General features: G+C 43.2%; 1 long non-coding RNA gene across 1 annotated transcript; it reads left to right on the top strand.

Moving 5' to 3' along the window:
• The first annotated feature begins 8,695 nt into the window (after positions 1-8,695).
• LOC142421711 (uncharacterized) lies at positions 8,696-11,732 on the top strand. Its single transcript, XR_012778957.1, has 3 exons — positions 8,696-9,340; positions 10,639-10,978; positions 11,305-11,732. It is a non-coding gene; the product is annotated as an uncharacterized LOC142421711 (long non-coding RNA).
• The last annotated feature ends 5,479 nt before the right edge of the window (positions 11,733-17,211 follow it).

Genomic DNA, 17,211 nt, shown 5'->3' with positions numbered 1-17,211 from the left:
GCTTTTATCAGATCATCTAAAGAAGAATCATAATTTATTTCCCCTGAAATCCTAAATTTCTCTGGTAACACTGTAATTATGGTGGAAGAGAATGATTGCTTTGGTTGGAAAAAGGGCGATGCCGAATGACTTTAGGCTGGTTTTCCTTGTAAGAACTCCTCTTCCTTCCTAAGAAGGGAGTTGAGCAGCAGGCGCTGCAGTTGCCACTGCCAGGGCTGTTCTGTGCAAACATCTGTGTGCCTCTGCCTTGACTTTGCACGCAGTCCTGACGCTGGTGCCGGAAAAGGGATATAGCAGAACTGGAAAGGTTGAGAAAGAGGTTAGAAGTTTAAGAAGTATGCAGGGCAGCCATCTGAGGTGAAACTAAAGAGGTTAGGGCTCTTCAGACTGGAAAAAAGGTGACAACTCTAAGGGAAGTAGAACAGATATCTACACAGGTACAAATGTAGGGGAGTAGGTGAAGAGGGAACAATTCACTGTTTCTGCTAACGCAAGATCAAATGCTACCCAAATAAAGTATTCGATGTTTAAAACCAACAAGAATATTTTTTCATATGCTGCAGTTAAAGCATGAAACTAATTTCTGATGGATGCGTCTGGAACTCAAAAAAAGAATTGGACCAATTCTTTAAGGATAGGTTTGTGAATGGTTAATACGCCAGGTGCTCCTGAGGAAACTTCTTGCTCAAGAAGTCCATAAATCGTCGGCTGCCAGAAGCTGGGAGAGTAGGCTAGGGAAAGGAAGGATCACTCTACATTTGTCCCATTTCTTGTATTCTTTCCCTCAGGCTCCCTTACTGTATCTCCTGTTAGACACCCGGTTCTCTGATCAGGCTTCACGTGGCCATTTGTACACATCCTTCATTACAGCATTCCTCTCCTCACTTTCCCCGCACCCCAGTTTGTTTATACAGATCAGAATCTCTTCACTGTGTTTGCACAGGGCTTCGTGAGATACGAATACTTCTTCACCCAGGTCATATAGGACCAAGTAGAATAGAAATCACTTCATATAAAACATATCTCAGTGCTAATATTCGTGTAGGCACTTGCTCTGGGGTCTGAGAAGGAAAAAAATGTTTTCTTATCTTGACACTGTTGAGTGTTATGTGGATTCTAAACAAAAGACAAAGAAGAAATGTATAATCAAATAAAAATATAATAAAATGTTCTATCCTTTTTTCTCTGCACCATTTTGAAGGAGCTAATGAATTTTTCATGTACTCAAAGGTTGCAAATCTGAAATGCTGAATTTTAGTAACTTACACAAAGGATCAAAGTGCAGTAGAAAGTAAGGCACGTGGTGAGACTCTGGCTTTCCCTAGTAGAAGATTAAACCGCTTTAATATTCGGGCAGTTTTATGAGAACTGCAGCTCCTTTGTTACTGATCTGCCTCTTTAGGAGGAGAGATTACAGCAGGAAATAGGGATTAAGATTTCCTCCCCAGTGCCAGAGGGAGATATGGCACAGTACAGATGTGCAATACCCAGCGTTGTCAACAACTGCAGAGAGACTGTGGAGGGAATGAACTAAATAGGCAGTGGTGAAGCAATTGGAAATATCGAAGAAAAGAATGCATTTCAGAATTTAAAAGCATGAGATGATAGGCATCTTTGTTATAAAGAACTGGTTAAATTTAGTACAGACTATTATTAAAACTCCTGGTGCTTTAAAACATTTCCTGGGAACTATTCTTGTTAAGCCTGCCCTATTTCAGCAGAGTGAATTCAATCCAGTTATTTATTACGCTCATGTTCATTTTGAAATGTAATATTTAAAAAATAACAATAATTTTCTTCCCCCTCCTTGTTGGTTCTACTGTAAATAGCAAATGATCACTACAAAAATTAAGATTTTTTTTAAAAGACAAATGTATCCTAGAGATTACTGATAAACCAGAAACGATTGCTTTCTGTTCTTCATTGTCAGAGCAAACAGTGAATCTCACTTTTAAAATATTTATAAAGTGGAAAACTGTACAATAAACTGAAAGACTAGGAATGCTATAATGCTGAAGAGAATGCAGACATATGGGACATGCAGACCACTGAGGAAACATAAAAAAATACTAGTAACAACAGACATAAGGGAATTTTTTTTCTCTTAAGTGTAGTGGGAAAATTATCTAATTGGAAATAGTGGTAATGAATTATGAATCATTGTGTTAAGTGGAAAAAACTGGGCATAGGAAAAACTCATACCACCTCTGCCCGTACCCAGCATCTCAGAAAATTAAGAGACTGTAAACAGAAACTGTTCCCGGGCCATCTTTCAGCATCAGAACCTAGGAAAGAGGAGAGCATTCATCACTCACGCTTGAAACTCACAGGCAGAGCCCAAGTTGCTACAGACACGGAACAGGTTAAATAGGCTCTTTGACAGTGATAGACCAGCTGACGCATTTACACAGGGAAGAACATGACCAACCTTTCTGCGGCTCATTGTCGGCAAGTTGATAGGAGCTGATGGGAGAAAAAGTGTAGACTTGATCTACCTGACCTTTAAGGAAAATTTTCCTTCCTTCCTAAAGTAGACTGTAGCAGAAAGTAGACTATATCATTGCAGAGGACTTTTCTCGTCAGTAAAATGGAGATGATGCTTTGTAATTTTTAGTCTAAATTCTACTTTTTATAGCAGTTATTTTGTTTTCATTCATTGAATTTTCTTTCTGAGAAAAATAACTGCAGTGGATAAAAGATAATAAGCATGAAAATAAATGCTTTTCAAGTCTCTAATCATTTGATTATTTGATTTTATTAAATGTGAATTATGCAGATCTTGCTAAGCTTTCTACAGTGAAATATTATTTCTGTAAATTATTTAATACCTTTCACTTTCTGAACAGAAAGTTTCACAGATCCCTTTTGAAGAAGGAATTTCATTAATGATATTAAACCCAGATAGAAAATAGATGGTCTTGTTTCTCTTCATTCTGCTATGTTTCTCACATGGAAAGCAAATAAATTACCACCCTTAGAATACCCGGCTTCTGGTCTGACATTTAGGGATGGGCTAATTTCAGAGGCTGCATTCTGAAATAGCAAAATCATATGCTGAATTGATGTTTGCTTTGACAGGTTTTACAGTTGCTCCCTCCAGCCAGATTTAGATGTTCTAAAAATTAAAACAGAAGAATATGTCAATGCAGAAGACAGTAATTAAGCCACCTGTTGTAACTAGCCATTGTAAAAATAAAATGTCTGCCATCCAGCATGAAGTTAGAAAGGACCTATGGGAGATCCTGAATGCGACAGAGCACTAGATAACATTCCCCCACCACCACTTTAAAGTGGGGATTATCCCAGAAGGATTTATTCAGGCACACTGATATGTTGCAGGAGGTCACAGCAAAAATATTGGCAGAGAGGTGGGGGGGAGAGGAGAGCAAGAGAGTTACTATTTTCATGGGAATCTCTAAGTCTGATAATGCTAAAAGCCATGTTTAATGTTCTATATTCTTCTCATTTTCATATTTGCAAGGGGACTCTTTTCAGCTGTGTTTACTCATGGTATAAATTCTGAGAAATGGCATTTTTTCTGTTTTAGAACCATATTTGCTTATATCAGTCCAGGTACTTAAATGGTTCTTCTTCATCACAGTGTTAAATGGTCTCAAAATCATTTAATGAATATAGTTGCACTGCCCTCCTGGAACATATCGCCTTCTTTCTTTTTTTTTTTTTTTTTTTTTTTTTTTTTTTTTTTTTAACAACAGATAAAAGAGTTTGCTCTGTCCAAAATGACAAAAGCACTGGAAGAGAATGAACTACGGTGCTGGGAGTTCTACCCTAAACTCTGAATTCTAAGGGCACATTTCTATTTCAAACAACACATTTGGTTTTCTTCTCAAAAGTAGTATTGAAAGATTAACGTGGTTGGTTGGTTGTTTTCCAAAAGCCACATTCAACAGGGAGATTATGAGCTTTCATTCCTGCCCAATACACTGCATCTTGCACAGCAGGCTCGACGGCACTTGATGAAGGTGGCAGCTCTTTTTTAGCATTATTTTTATTTGTTACTCAACATGTGAAATCTTTTCATATCTGCAAATATTTTCTCTTTCCATTATCACTTCTCTGTCCTCACCATGACAGAAGAGGTATGTTGTTTCTGATGGAAATACTGACATAGAATACACATTTTGTCCTAATATTCAGTGTTCTTTTTTCCTTCTTTTGGGAGAAAAGGTGAAAATAGATTGCAATAGAGGAAACCTGAATACGAATAGCAAAAGGATGTTTTATTCCTTTTTTTCTTTTTTTTTTACAAACCTCTGTATTTTTCCTTGGCTTCTATTTTCTTGACGGTTCTGACATTTGTAATTTGATAAATGATGATTTTATAGATAATAATAAAAATTATTATTAATATTTTCATTTACATTGCAGTAGTTAACAATTTTGTCCATTAATGAATACTTTTGGAATCCTCAGTGTCATTTAAAAAACGAGCTTTTTTTTCCTCCTTGGATTTGCAGAAGGGAAAAAGCAAGCATGAAGCAAGTATAAGCCGACACAATCTATGTAGTTTTGAGGAGTATAAATTGTTCATGAATTTCAAGTGAACTTTTTAGCACTGAAGCTTCAGGGATGATTCATCTATTTAGTGCACTGGTGATCATCTTAGCACAGATATGCAGCTAACGTAACAAATGCGTTAATCCAGAAACAGGCAAATATGTTGGACAATACAAGGTAAATATGATGACACGTAACAGAGGTGATGTCGTATGGTATCAATACTGAGGTTAGGGAGAGGGCCTTGTTCCAACAGCTTGATACACAAAAGGTCTCTTTATAGAAATTCTTAAGGACTGGGGAAACTTTTGCATACACCATTAAAAGGCTCTCTTTTAATGCATGATATTATACACTTCGAGCAGGCAGTAAACAAAATCTGCTAATTAGTGGCTCTAAGTGATAAACGGCTTCTTTTCAGTGGTTGGGTATTTTTTCACAAGAAAATCCTGAAGTTTGAGAATGGAAATGGACTCCTTTGCTAACTGGCTAAATATCTGTTTTTTCCTTTGTTTTTTCCCTCAAAAGTTAAGACATGGTCTACTGGTAGTATTATACACTATTATGAAAATTGTTAATTACCACTGCTTCTAGCTATAGTTTGACGTTGCATTCCGATCTGCAAGCAAGAAGGACGTATTAGTTCAACATTAGTAACCTTACCAGAAGAGCTAGTGGTATGATAATCTTAACAACTGATGACTGTAATAATATTTTGAGAAGATATGGATAAAAATATATTGCAAGCAAAAGCCACTGAAATGGTGGGAAGCATGTATGCTACGAAACGTGTAATAAAAATAATGGTGAAATGATCCTGAAAGAACTGGATGGATAATTCTGTCATGCTCTTGCAATGAAATTAGCAAAAACAGATGAGTTAACACAAGTTAACATAAAGACATATGAGAGAGAGCCTAAAACTAACTAATCAAATGCCATAGGTTTGCAAGATTGAGCCCCAAACTACGTTTATACAAGAACACACTGATAAATCTAGCACGAAAGTATTTGCTGAAAGGGTCTTTGAAACAAAATTTCAGGCTCCAGGGAAAACATCTGTGGAATGTTTTACGAAAAAGAATTACTAGACAAAAGACATAGCTGGAGTACACAGATTTCAATTAGGGCAGCATCTTATCTTCTGACCTTAATAAAACACAGAAAAACATTTGAACTCAACACGTATTTTAAAGTCGTTTACAAAAGAGGCATAGATTTTAAGGCCAGAAGGACCACTGAAGAATCTAGTCTGACCTTAGTGTAAACCAGACCAAATAACTTAATCTGCATACTTGGGCTTTGAGTCCAATAATTTAGTTTGACAAAGCACACAGATAGGCAAACAAGTTACCACATAGCAGGTGAAAATGTGAATTTGCAGGTACTCTGCCATAACTGCCTGCATACATGCATACCTCCCAGAACCTCACAACAAATATGAGAAAGTGTCAATGAAAAAATAACCACAAATCATCCCAGCATACGAGAGCTGTAAAAAGTGAAGACTTTCCAGAGATCTGTATTTGCATTCCATCGTAGCTGTTGCTATTTCTTTCCTAACAGGGAAAAAGGCAGAAGGCACAGAGAGGCAGTCTCTCAAGATGACAGAACCCTTTTAACATATTTCTCTCCTTCCCTTCCTTTCCCTTGGGTTCTCTCTTATCAGGTAAGGCAGAAATGAATGATCATGCCAGCTTGGTCTTGCTTAATCTGAAATCCAGTTCCAGCTCTTCTCTTCTTTGTCAGTGGATGCAGACAAAGCTTATCTGTTTTCTTTCAGAAACATGAACTAGAACCATTTTTCTAATTTCAGTGACTTTTCAAAAACAAATGCTGTTTCTCTCAAATGCTCCTGTTTATTTGATGTCCCAACAAATTCCACATCTCATTCAATAGGGAAGAAATGTAAGCCTACGTACCACAGGAAACTAACAGCAGTGATGAGTGCTTTTCTTAGCAATCACATCAGAAGAGTGCAAGTTGCTGCCATGTGTAATTTACAAGAGAGAAATCTGTTTTAGAGAAAAATTGCTGCTTAAGAATTGTAGGGAGCATCAGTGGGAATGGATGGGTGAAAGATGACTTTATGACCGACTAGATAAACATCAAGAGACAGTAAAGAAGTCTTTTTAGATGTCAGTCCCTAGCTGTCCTTTGACAGCTTCAGAAGATTCAAGAATCAAGGGTTAACTACATAAACACACGCAAGCTTGTCCGTGGCTCCTGGTGAAATGACCAACATATTACCATCTTTGATGCTCCAGTAAGTATACCATTCAAGATAGTATTTCACTGTTGCTTTTTGGAGCTCAGTAATAAATGATCAGTAGCTGCAGGGCAACCTGTTACTTCTGTTCAGTACTGAGAAATGTTTCAAGGTCACTCAAACTTGGAAGGCATCGAAGATGACCTCACTCATTTGATGTAGATTACAACAACTCTTTTGTTAGGTGTGAATGAGGCATTAGTGATCTGGAAGTGTACATAAAAAGCACCAGGAAGTTCTAAATGCTACAATTGACCCTTGCAGTGCTGCTCTTACCCTAACTGCACCTTAAGTAAGAGTTAAAGCTGCTGACAAAATAAGTATTTGGAAAAAGGCAATCTTCTTTATTATGTCAGTGTTTTCAACCACAGTTCATATGGTCAGGCAGTTAGACTAGATGGTCATTGTAGGTCCCTTCCAACTGAAATAGTCTATTCTAATTCTATTCTATTCTATATTGTCAGAATGAGAACGTAATCTTTCTTCTTGATCTTTTACCATGCATTTTGTGTGGAAAAAGTCTGGGGGAAAATAACAATAATTACTATCTTATCACGTATTGACAGCTAAAGGCGATTTCCAGCATTTCAGTCAGTAACATATGTACTTCAGTTAAGGTTTCAGGGCTGACCAAAGAAATGAAGTTCTCTTGGTCTCACAAGGTTGGCTGGCGTGTGCATTGAGGTATTTGCAGTGAGGTGTCTGTGCATAGAGGCATTGCTGTTGACAGCAGAGGAATTTGTCTTTTGTGGATTAAGCAAGGCCAAGACTTAGATGAAAAAAATAAGTATAGCATTCACATATAACTTCTCTTTCCTCCAGTGATTAAAAACTAGAGATAGTAGTTGTGCTCCTCACATGGTCTTTAAATGCTAGGTGCTCAGAAGGGTTACTTTATAAATACAAACCTAGTTTACTGCTCCCTCCTGGGTCACTGAGAGGACTTCAAAGACCTGAAGTGTCTCCCCGGCATCACTCATTTGTGTGCACCACCCAGTCGTCTTCCTGAAAAACATTGGGTAAAAGACTGGAAAAGGCTCAAAGAGATGCACACCCTAACACTTAAGTTATGCAAATGGATAGTGGTGTTTTAAGAGCTGCTGTATGCAGACAGCTATGCTGGTCCTAGGTGTGACAGCCTTTTTGCTATAGCTCCAAATCTTCTCTGAGGGAATGTACAAGGTCTCTGGCAAAGGCACACCCCCAGCCCTGGCCTTTGCATGGTGGTCTCCTTTCTACTCACATACTGGAGTGGAGACTCTTTTGAGAGACAGCCCTTGAAGCCCACATTGCTACTACTTGTTGAATTTTACAGTGCTGTGATCTGTGGTTGTCTAACGAGGAAGAAAATACAGGTTACTAACTAGTAACCATAAATGTGAATACACTACCCATACACCTAGTCCTTCGGTTTCTCTGGCGCCTCAGGCAAGCACTTGGAGTGTGATGAGTGTGGAGGAATAGATACCTCTTGGTAAATCAAGCACTGGTCTGTTCTCTGTTGATTCCTGAAGCCTCCTCCTAAAGCAAAAAAGCTGGGGTATTCATGGGTTTGCACAGACCCCTTCAGGCAATGCCCTGGCTCCTCCTGAACGGGTTCAACAGCCTCCCGGCTGCCGGCGAGTGAACCAATTCCCCCATCCAAGGACAGCAGGGCACAACCTGCCTGCGAGGTACCCGTGCCCCTGAGGGCACCTACGTCGGATGGTCCCCGAAATCTACAGAAAGGGGCAGCGATGGCGCAGGGCCTCTGCTCCCCCTTGCCCCCGGGCAGCAGCTCGAGGCGGGAAGGGAGGCCCCGCCACCCTCACGGGCCGCCTCGCCCCTCGGAGCCTCCCTCCACCCCCAGCCGCGGGGCTGCAGCCTGGTTTAACCCTTCCCTCACGGCACGGCCACCTGGGCGCTGCCCGCCCCTTCTGCTGCCCGGGAGGAGGAGGAGGAGAAGGAGGAGGGGGGCATCCGGAGCCCCCCCGGCACCGCACCGGAGCAGGGCGGCGGTCGCTGCTCCTCCTTCCCTCCCCCCGACGGGCTGCCCGGGTACCTGCGGCCGGGCGGCACCGCCGAGGCGGGCACCCCGCTCCCTCCGCCGCCGGCAGCGCTGAGGCGAGCGGCCATGGCGAGCCACCGCCGCCGCCAGTGAACGCTGGAGGGGGCTCTCGGCCGCCTCCTCCCGCCGGCGGCTCCCCCTCCGGGAGGGGGCAGGGTTAGGGGAGGTGCAGCCGCGGCAGCGCGGCGAGCGGCGTCCAGTTCCCGCTCCCCCGGTCTGCAGGCGGCAGCAGGACTCCCCCTCGCCTCCGTCGCCGCCTGCCCCCTTTCTCCTCAGCGCCCGGCCCGGTGGGCTCCCCCCGCTGCAAAGCCGGACATGGCGACCCTGCTCCTGCGAGCCCCCCGCTGTCCTCCTCCCCCCGCCGCCGCTCCTGCCGCCGCCTTCGCCTTCTCCTCCCCGCGGAGCTTTTAATGGCTCGGACCTCCGGCGGCCAAGCGCGACTGTCCCTGCACCAGCCGCAGCGAGGAGAGCCCGCGGGAGCCCGCGCAGCCCCAGCCCCGCGCACGGTAAGGGCGGCACGGCGAACAATGGGGCCGGGCGGGAGCGGCAGCGGGTGGCGCCCGCCCCGCCGGGCACCGCGGCGAGGGCTGCGGGGCAGGCGGCGGGACCCGCCCGCGGGGCGGCGAGGGCGTGAGGGAGCCGGCGGCCGGGAGCGCCGCCCGCGCCGCCCCCGGCGCTGCCGCCCCCTCCCCGGGCGGTGACAGCCGCGGGGCCGCGCTGCCCGGCGAACACCCCGCGGGCGGCGCTCGGCCCCGTTTAATCCCATTACCGCGGGTAATCCGCGGGGAGGCACCGCGCCGAGCGGCGCCCAGACCGCCTTCCCTCCCCCGCTTCCCCCAGACCACCGCGGCCGGGCGCAGTCCGGGCGGCGGCGAGGGCGGCCGCTCAACTTGGTGCCTTTTGTTTCGCCCCCGGGCTGGGACCCGGCCCCGGCGGCGGGGCGTCCCCCCGGCGGTTGCCCGGCGGCGGGTGGGACGCCCCGGGCGTCCCTGCGGCGGGGCGGGAGCCCTGAGGGGACGCTCGGTGACGGGCGGAGTTGGAGGGACGGACGTCCCCGTTGGCCCGAGGAAGGGTTTAGCCCAGGCCGGCAGCCGGCAGGGAGGTGCCGCTCCGCGGGGGCGTGCGAGGGCAGCCCGCCTCCCTCCCTGCCTCGGCCCCGGGGCGGCTCGGGGAGGACGGGGCGGCCCGGGCCGGGCGGCGGTGGGTGTCTCCCCGTTCGCCCCCGGCCAGTGCCGCCCCCCTGGGCTCCCTGAGCGGCGGTGACGGCCGCCGCCGCCCGGTGCTCCCTCCGCCTTCACACCCAGGGGTGCGCCGAGGTGGCTCCGGTTCCCTCGACGCCTCTGCCATCACCTCGGCCGTGCCCGAGCTGGAAAGTTCGCCACTTTCGAAACCGAGTGTTTCCCGTTCTTCGGTACGATCGGTCTCAAACAGGCATGAACTGCTGAGGAAAGTTTTTGAGTAAACAGAAGTTTATTTTCAGAGTGGGAGCTTATGTGTGTGTAGTAGGCCTTATCTTTTGTGCTTTGGCGGCTTTTCTTTTTTTTTTAAAGCACACGCAAACTCTTTGGAGTTTTTTTTTAAAGTTGCCGGATTTGCTGGATTGCTGGCATGAAATAAATGAAATGCATAGCATATCTTTTTCGGTCACAGCCTTCTTACCAGGGTTTCTTTCAAAGAGATTTGTCCCTGGAGAGTGGAAAGATGATTGCTCTAAAGGAACAGTATTGCTCAGCTGTTTTATTATTTGTATCTCTCAGATCCTTTGACCCTTGCTCCTTGTATTGCTTCCAATATGTATTTACAGCAAGCTGCTGACGTTGGAATCAAGCCAACAAAAATAAAGTTCTGAAGGAGCCCAGTTAAGAAAAGCCCCAAACGTTCTTCTGAATTAAGATATCCCCTTCGCCCACTTACAGACGTTGATGTGAGAATTGCAGTATCTAGCTAATTAGTGGATCTGAGCCTTTTAGAAATGGTCCCGCTTACCAAGAAAGTACAAAATCCTCTTAGCTGTGCCTCACGTGTCCAACCTGCCGGGGTCTTGAAACTCTGCGCTGGCTGACACGCCAGGACGGGAGCTGTGTTTGCTGTGCCCACCGCGTTGCATCCTGGGCCTTGTAGTTACCCTGACGTGCACCTCGCTGGTAAGCTCTGTGTGTTAATGCTGCCAGGTGAGAGCTTCTTTCCCTTTTGCCCTGGCCTTCCCCGCTATCAGAAGCGTCCGGTGCTGAGCAAAGTGTAACAACTTTGTGGCTTGGGGATCCTGCTTCATGTTTTTGCTTTCTAATTCAGAGTTTCATCCTCTTAGGTATGGTTTTGCTCTAGGATTGGGTAGAGTCTCTTTTATTTCCTTTACAAATAGCAAAGATGAGGGTTTATATGTAATACACTGAATTACGACGGCCATTTTTGAAAGCTTAGACCTCGCTATATCAGCCCAAACTCACTGTAAGTTCTTTTATCCCCACAGACTGAAGTTCAGATGTAGTTGTGGAAGGGATCATTGGCAGTAGGGCCAACTGTCATCATCACGGGAAGGGGTTAGAAAGCTGTATTTCTCTGCTCGTTTTTTGCTGTTTCTTGTGTATAGCCAGTTAATTTGTGGGGTTTTTTTCTTCTGCACTGTATTTTCTTGAACAAACAAAATAAACTAGGAAATAAACTAGGAAAGTGGGCAGAATGTTTAACACACAGTAACATGGGACTTCAGAATGTCAAAAGTTGGTAAGAGATTGAATGTGTGATACCAAAGCCTGACTTTTATTTAATGGCTGGACTTCAAACTGGAAATCTCCCCCCCCCCGCCCCGGTTGACACAGTTCATTAGTCACTGTATAATCAATGTCTTAAAACATGCTACTTGTAACCAAACCTTTTGAAAGAAAATTGTGGATGATAAATGGGAACCAAAGGGAAAATGCCACTTACATGATGGTTTGAAAAAGAAAAGAGAAAGTCTTGCTTTAGGAGATGTATTTCTGCATTAAAATTCAGATAGAGAATTCTGAATTTATAGAGCTATTCAGTAAATTTTCCCTGCTGATTTTAGATTAATTTGACTTACGAAAAAATCCAAACTTCCACTTAAGAAATTCATATATGATGAAAATCAGCATCTCTTTTTAAAAAATATAAAAATTCTTGACACTGATGAATATGAGGCTGCCAGTGCTGTCAGCTTTTTAGATTATGTATGCTTCATGATGGAACTACGCAAAAGAAATGCTCCTCTGGTTTGAAATATCTTTGCATTAAATCTTTGGCTTGCTCTTGGGCTGGATTTCTAAAAGGGACTGACTGGTGCAGTGACTCCCAAACTGGGTTCTGTTAGTGCAGGAAGCTGGGGAAGATGGTCCATGGGACCATATTGTTTTCACAGTGTTGGTAGTGAAAAGTTGGCTGGTGGGCAGAGAAATTTCAGGGCTGCCAGTGGGCTGAAGAATCATGTGCATGTCGCTGGCTGAGTGTGTCCCCTCAGGTTTTGCAAGGTGGAAAACTGTCCGGAGAATGAAGTTGCATCTTTGCTTCTTGTTAATGGTTGTCCGTCCTTCTTTCCCGAGACTGGAGTTTGAAGTGCAGGTCAGTGCTCTGACCTCGTCCTCCCCTCTGCTTTGCTTGGGGAAATGCGGATCTGCGTCTTGCTGACTGCAGTGGAGATCTACATCCGGAACTTCACTCCGGTAGAATTGACTCGACTCATCTTTTTAAACTTTCGTTCGTAATTAGGAAGTATTTTTTGCAGCTGTAGGATTGGGTTGCAAAACCTGATTATATACATAAATGAAGTTCTAGTGAATGTTTTCTGCAGTTAAACCTCTGTATTATTAATCTTGGTTACATTCTAGTGTGGAATCAATGTATTTACATTATACTTTTCATACTGTGCTGTGATGTTAGTGATGGGGACTAAACTTACTGGTTTTGGTTTCTGGTTTGTTTTTTTCCATCGTTTTTTCATGGTGCTTGTCTATGCCAGTGTCCTTATTTTATATTGTCTTTTTTAGAAAAGCATGATAAAAATGCTGTTTATTGAATTTGGGTCCACCAACTTGTCCTGCTTTCTCTGTTTCTTCTTTTAGAAATTGGCATGTTTATCCTAAAAGGGCCTCTCCAGACTTAATTTCATGACCTTGAAAGGTTGCAGTTTGTGTATTTTCTTTTTTTTTTTGCGCCTGTACTTTTGTGACTGGTAGGTGCTGAGGAGATGGTGGAGTTTATAGTTTACAGATGGATTGCTGAGTGAAGGGACAACTTGCTTTTCTGGTTGTAAGGGCAGGGAAGACTAATTACAGAGGTATAAAAGGTCATCAGGCTCAGTCATCTTTGCATTTGTGCAAAATGTCAGTAAATTTGGCCCGCAGAAATGTAGGCGAATCAGACAATTAGGTCAGTCTTTAATAGATGTGGGCACTGTCTTGTTTGTAATCAATTGCAGCGTGAAGAGTTTTTTAGCTTTGTCTCTAATGAAGTGGACTCGATTAAATATTACGAGAAATGAAAATATGATACACCTTTTGGGGGATTTGAGAAACAAGGTGTGCAACTACTTTTTTTTTGGTCTGGAAATGTAAATGGGGAAAACTATTTTTAATGTTTGGTGGTCAAAAAGGACTTAAAGAAAAAAAGAATGGTGGCTCTGTTAGTTGGTATGTAAATGAAATGAAGCCTTGTTGGTGAAGTTCATGGAGGTGCTAAAGTTCTGTTTTCTGTTGATCTCGGGGGGAACTGATTTTTGTAACGTGTCCTTGAATGTTACACGGTAAAGTCTGTACCGTAAAATCTGTTTTTCTGTTGCTGTATAAAATGGAGGAAAGAACTTTCTCAAGCCGTGAAATCTGGATACTGAGGTTTACAGTAGAAGATTTCTGTACAGTACACGTTTGTTACTAGTCATGAGGAATACTTGCAAGGCGTTGGGTGGTATTTTAGTATAAGGCAGGAATGGTGTTTCCAGACTCTGTTTTCTTCCCCAGGTTATAAATAGGGTGTAGTGGTAAAGCCCGCTGAAAGGCGGGAGACCGTGTCTCTGAGGCGGTGTTGCTGGTTCCCTTACTGGTGGTGCCTTGCCTATGCAGTGCTCTGCTGCTTGCCATTAAAATCAGGTTTTTTGCTACCTTGGCATCAGTGGTGGAGGTTGCTGTCCCATGGTACAAGATTTCTCAGATGAGTAGTAATGTTAATGATGATCTCAATCCCAGTTTTCTTCCAAATATACTGACTTGGGGGGCCAAATTAATGGTTTGGAGCTTGCAGGGTGACTGAATTTGCCGTAATGAACGTACATTAAGAGGCTATTATGCTCCAATTTGACATGTGATTCTACTGTCTTGTAAGGCTCTTTAAATTGCCCTTTCAAGCTCTCTCCCTCACTGGGTATGTTAACACAGAAGTGAAAAGGGATAAGTTGTGCAACCAAAGGGGACCTTCCCCTCCTCTCCCAATGTACAGGTCTCCCCAGAGCATCTATTTCTATAATACGCAAGGTATTACAGAAATTCTGCAGCTGGAGATGTATCATATGGACAACCGTGAGGAAAAGCTGTGATTTTTTCTGAAGGGAGATATTAGTAGCAAGCCATCCCTGCTTGAAACAACTCTGAGTGCAGGTAATATGCTCTGTATACATAGAGGAAATAGGATCTCTGCCTCTGGGACAGGCTGCTCAGATACCTGGATTGTCTTCTACAAAACATTGCAAGGGAAGAGCACACATTTTTCTAGGTCAAAAGATGACTTACTATGAAACTGGAAAACCTAGCAGTAATCATCCAGAGTTGGTATTGTTGGCTGCTTCCTTCTCCGGTCCGGGGCTGCTGCTTCTGCTGGCCATGGTTGGCCTTTCTGCATCTTTCACTCCTGATTATTGCAGGACCAGTTGTTTGATCGCTGGTCACTAATAATACGGACAACTGTGTCTCCTTAATCAAGGACCCTTATTTTCAGTCACCTGCACCACAGGCACAGGTCAAGAAGACATTTGTCAATTTATTCAAATAGCAAATGTGGCACAAAGGGTCTAGCTGCTCAGTAACGTGTGTACATTTAATTGGCTCTTTCTGCTATGCATCGTGCATTTTTCTATTGGTTATACTCTTTCAAATATTTTCTTTCTGTGCCTGGATTAAGCACTTGAGCTGCAGACATTGTGTGTTCATTTATTCCATCTCTGAGTGTTATTTCTGGACACGTCCCAGCCTCCGTCACCCCACTGAACAATACCAAAGGTGTTCCACAGGGACCTTTGCTAGCGCAGCAATGGAGCACTGGCAGGCTGCTCGTTAGTCTTTTATGTCTCTCCTTATCAGTTTTACTGTGAAACTCCCTATCGCTTTGGTTGCACATGTTAGAATAATTAGGCTTCCTGTTCGGCAGGTTTTTATGGCATTGATTTTGGCCTGAAAGTTCAGGGGAGGGGAAGGTTACTATTAAATTATATGAATTATATGGTAAGTACGTCTTTGGTAGTTGCCTTTTTCCAAAGGCAACTTTGGAAAGTACGAGGTGGGTTTAAAACGTAGTCTTGCACAAAGAGAGGTAGGAATGCCAAGCAGACTTTCACACTACTTATATAGGAAGTGTTTTCTCTTGCGTTAGTAAATAAGTGAAAACAAATCTTAAAAATAAACCTCTTTTAAGAGGAAAAGAGAGGATGTGGTGATCACTGTTGGGTTGGAACAGGGCTTCCCATCATTCAGAGGCTCTGGGAACACAGCAGGTATCAGACAGACTTGGAGCATTTCCTTGGCCACCCTGGTCTTCCTATGATTATGGGAAGGGAGGATGGGGTGCCTTTTGGGGGTTGAGGAGTGATTTTTTTCTGTTCTTCCATTCCTCTCTCTCATTTCTCAAATTATCCTGGAGTTTGCTGCTGCTTATGGCTTACCATCAAAGTGAAATGAATTTGATTTGTTTTTATTTTGTTAATTCTCTGCAGTCTTATGATTGCAATAACAGTGATTACAACTGAGAAGGCTCTGGCCAGCTCTTGCTGTGGTGTATAATAGTAGTGTCTTTTTCAGATTAAGGAAAAGTATGATTTGTTTACTTTGTCCCGCCTGAGGTTATTTTCTCAAACATCAAGGCTAAAAAGGAAGGTAAAGCTCTTGTAAAAGTAAGAGTCTGCAGAAGTTGTTGTGTTTTTTTCTCAGGAGCTTCCTATTTTCCAGGGAGCGGTTAGTATTCAGGCCCTTAACAATATGAAAAATATTAAGGGGAGAATGAGGAAGGGGGGATTAGGTTGCCGTACCTTTTTGAGAGTTAAGAGTTCATACAACTTTAAGTACCAAGTAGTCTCAGTACATTATAGAAGTTAAACTTTTTTTGTGTGAACCTGTAAGATTAGCCTTGTTGGAGGTAATTTTCAGTCTTTTTATTTGAAGACCTCAGCTTTTATCTTATTTTTGTGGAAATTCCTCCTGAAAATCTCTGTTTAGCATTGTGTTTGTAAGACTTGAAACCATTAATATTTACCTTTAACATGTTAAACATTCAATAGTTTTGTTGCTTTTTAAACAGAGGCATCAGTATGTGTACGTAGGAAGATCAACTATATGGTTGTGCTGTTGTAACCTCTGTTGTTCATTAGCCATTTTTTACAGCTTAGCTGAATTAACCGGAAAATAAAATTGTTTTATGTTTTGGTGCAGATCACCATTTTTTCTTCCTGTGTCCTTTGAAATGTTGAGCATCGTTTTCAGTACTATGAAAAATAAAATACTAGAAACCATGAAAAGAAATATAAAACAAGCAAAAAGGAGAAGATACCTAGAATGTACAGTCAATAAATATTGAACCTGAAGCTAGCAGAAAATACCCTCCAAGTGCCTCAATAGCAAATAAATAAATAAAACAAACACAAAGCAGATGGTGTGATGGTATTGCAGTGGAGAGAAGGGCAAGTGGGTGCCATTTGAATATAAAAAAGGTTTTAAAAGGCTTTCTAATTAAGTGCTGCTCACAGCTCTGCATTTACTAATAATATTTGAATTTTGAGATAAGTCGCAAACGGCACAATTCCAAGGATATAGGATCCGTTTGCCTAAAACGAGTGAGTTGGAAGTGAACTTCTAAGAGAAGAATTTCTAAATAGACCTGTAGGAGAGAAGCTGCTGTTGGTAATTTTATGAGGCAGGTTTTTCCATCTCGATTTTTTTTCATATTATTTGCAATTAAGGCTTGAATGGTAATGCTGCCTCTTTGCTTCTGACTATTGTCTGTCTATATCTCTGTAAATTGTTGGGCAACTTCAACCATATTAGACAAACAATGAAGCTTAATTAAAAAATAAGTGCTAGATAGAGGAGAGACTCAAATCACTGCAGCTGTTGTGGGAGGTCATCTGCGTTGCCTGTCAGCTGCCCGATCGGCCCATGTCTTG

This window comes from Mycteria americana, chromosome 1 (genome assembly GCF_035582795.1).
Source record: "Mycteria americana isolate JAX WOST 10 ecotype Jacksonville Zoo and Gardens chromosome 1, USCA_MyAme_1.0, whole genome shotgun sequence".
In the NCBI taxonomy this organism is placed as follows: domain Eukaryota; kingdom Metazoa; phylum Chordata; class Aves; order Ciconiiformes; family Ciconiidae; genus Mycteria; species Mycteria americana.
This window is presented reverse-complemented; position numbering and strand designations above follow the sequence as displayed.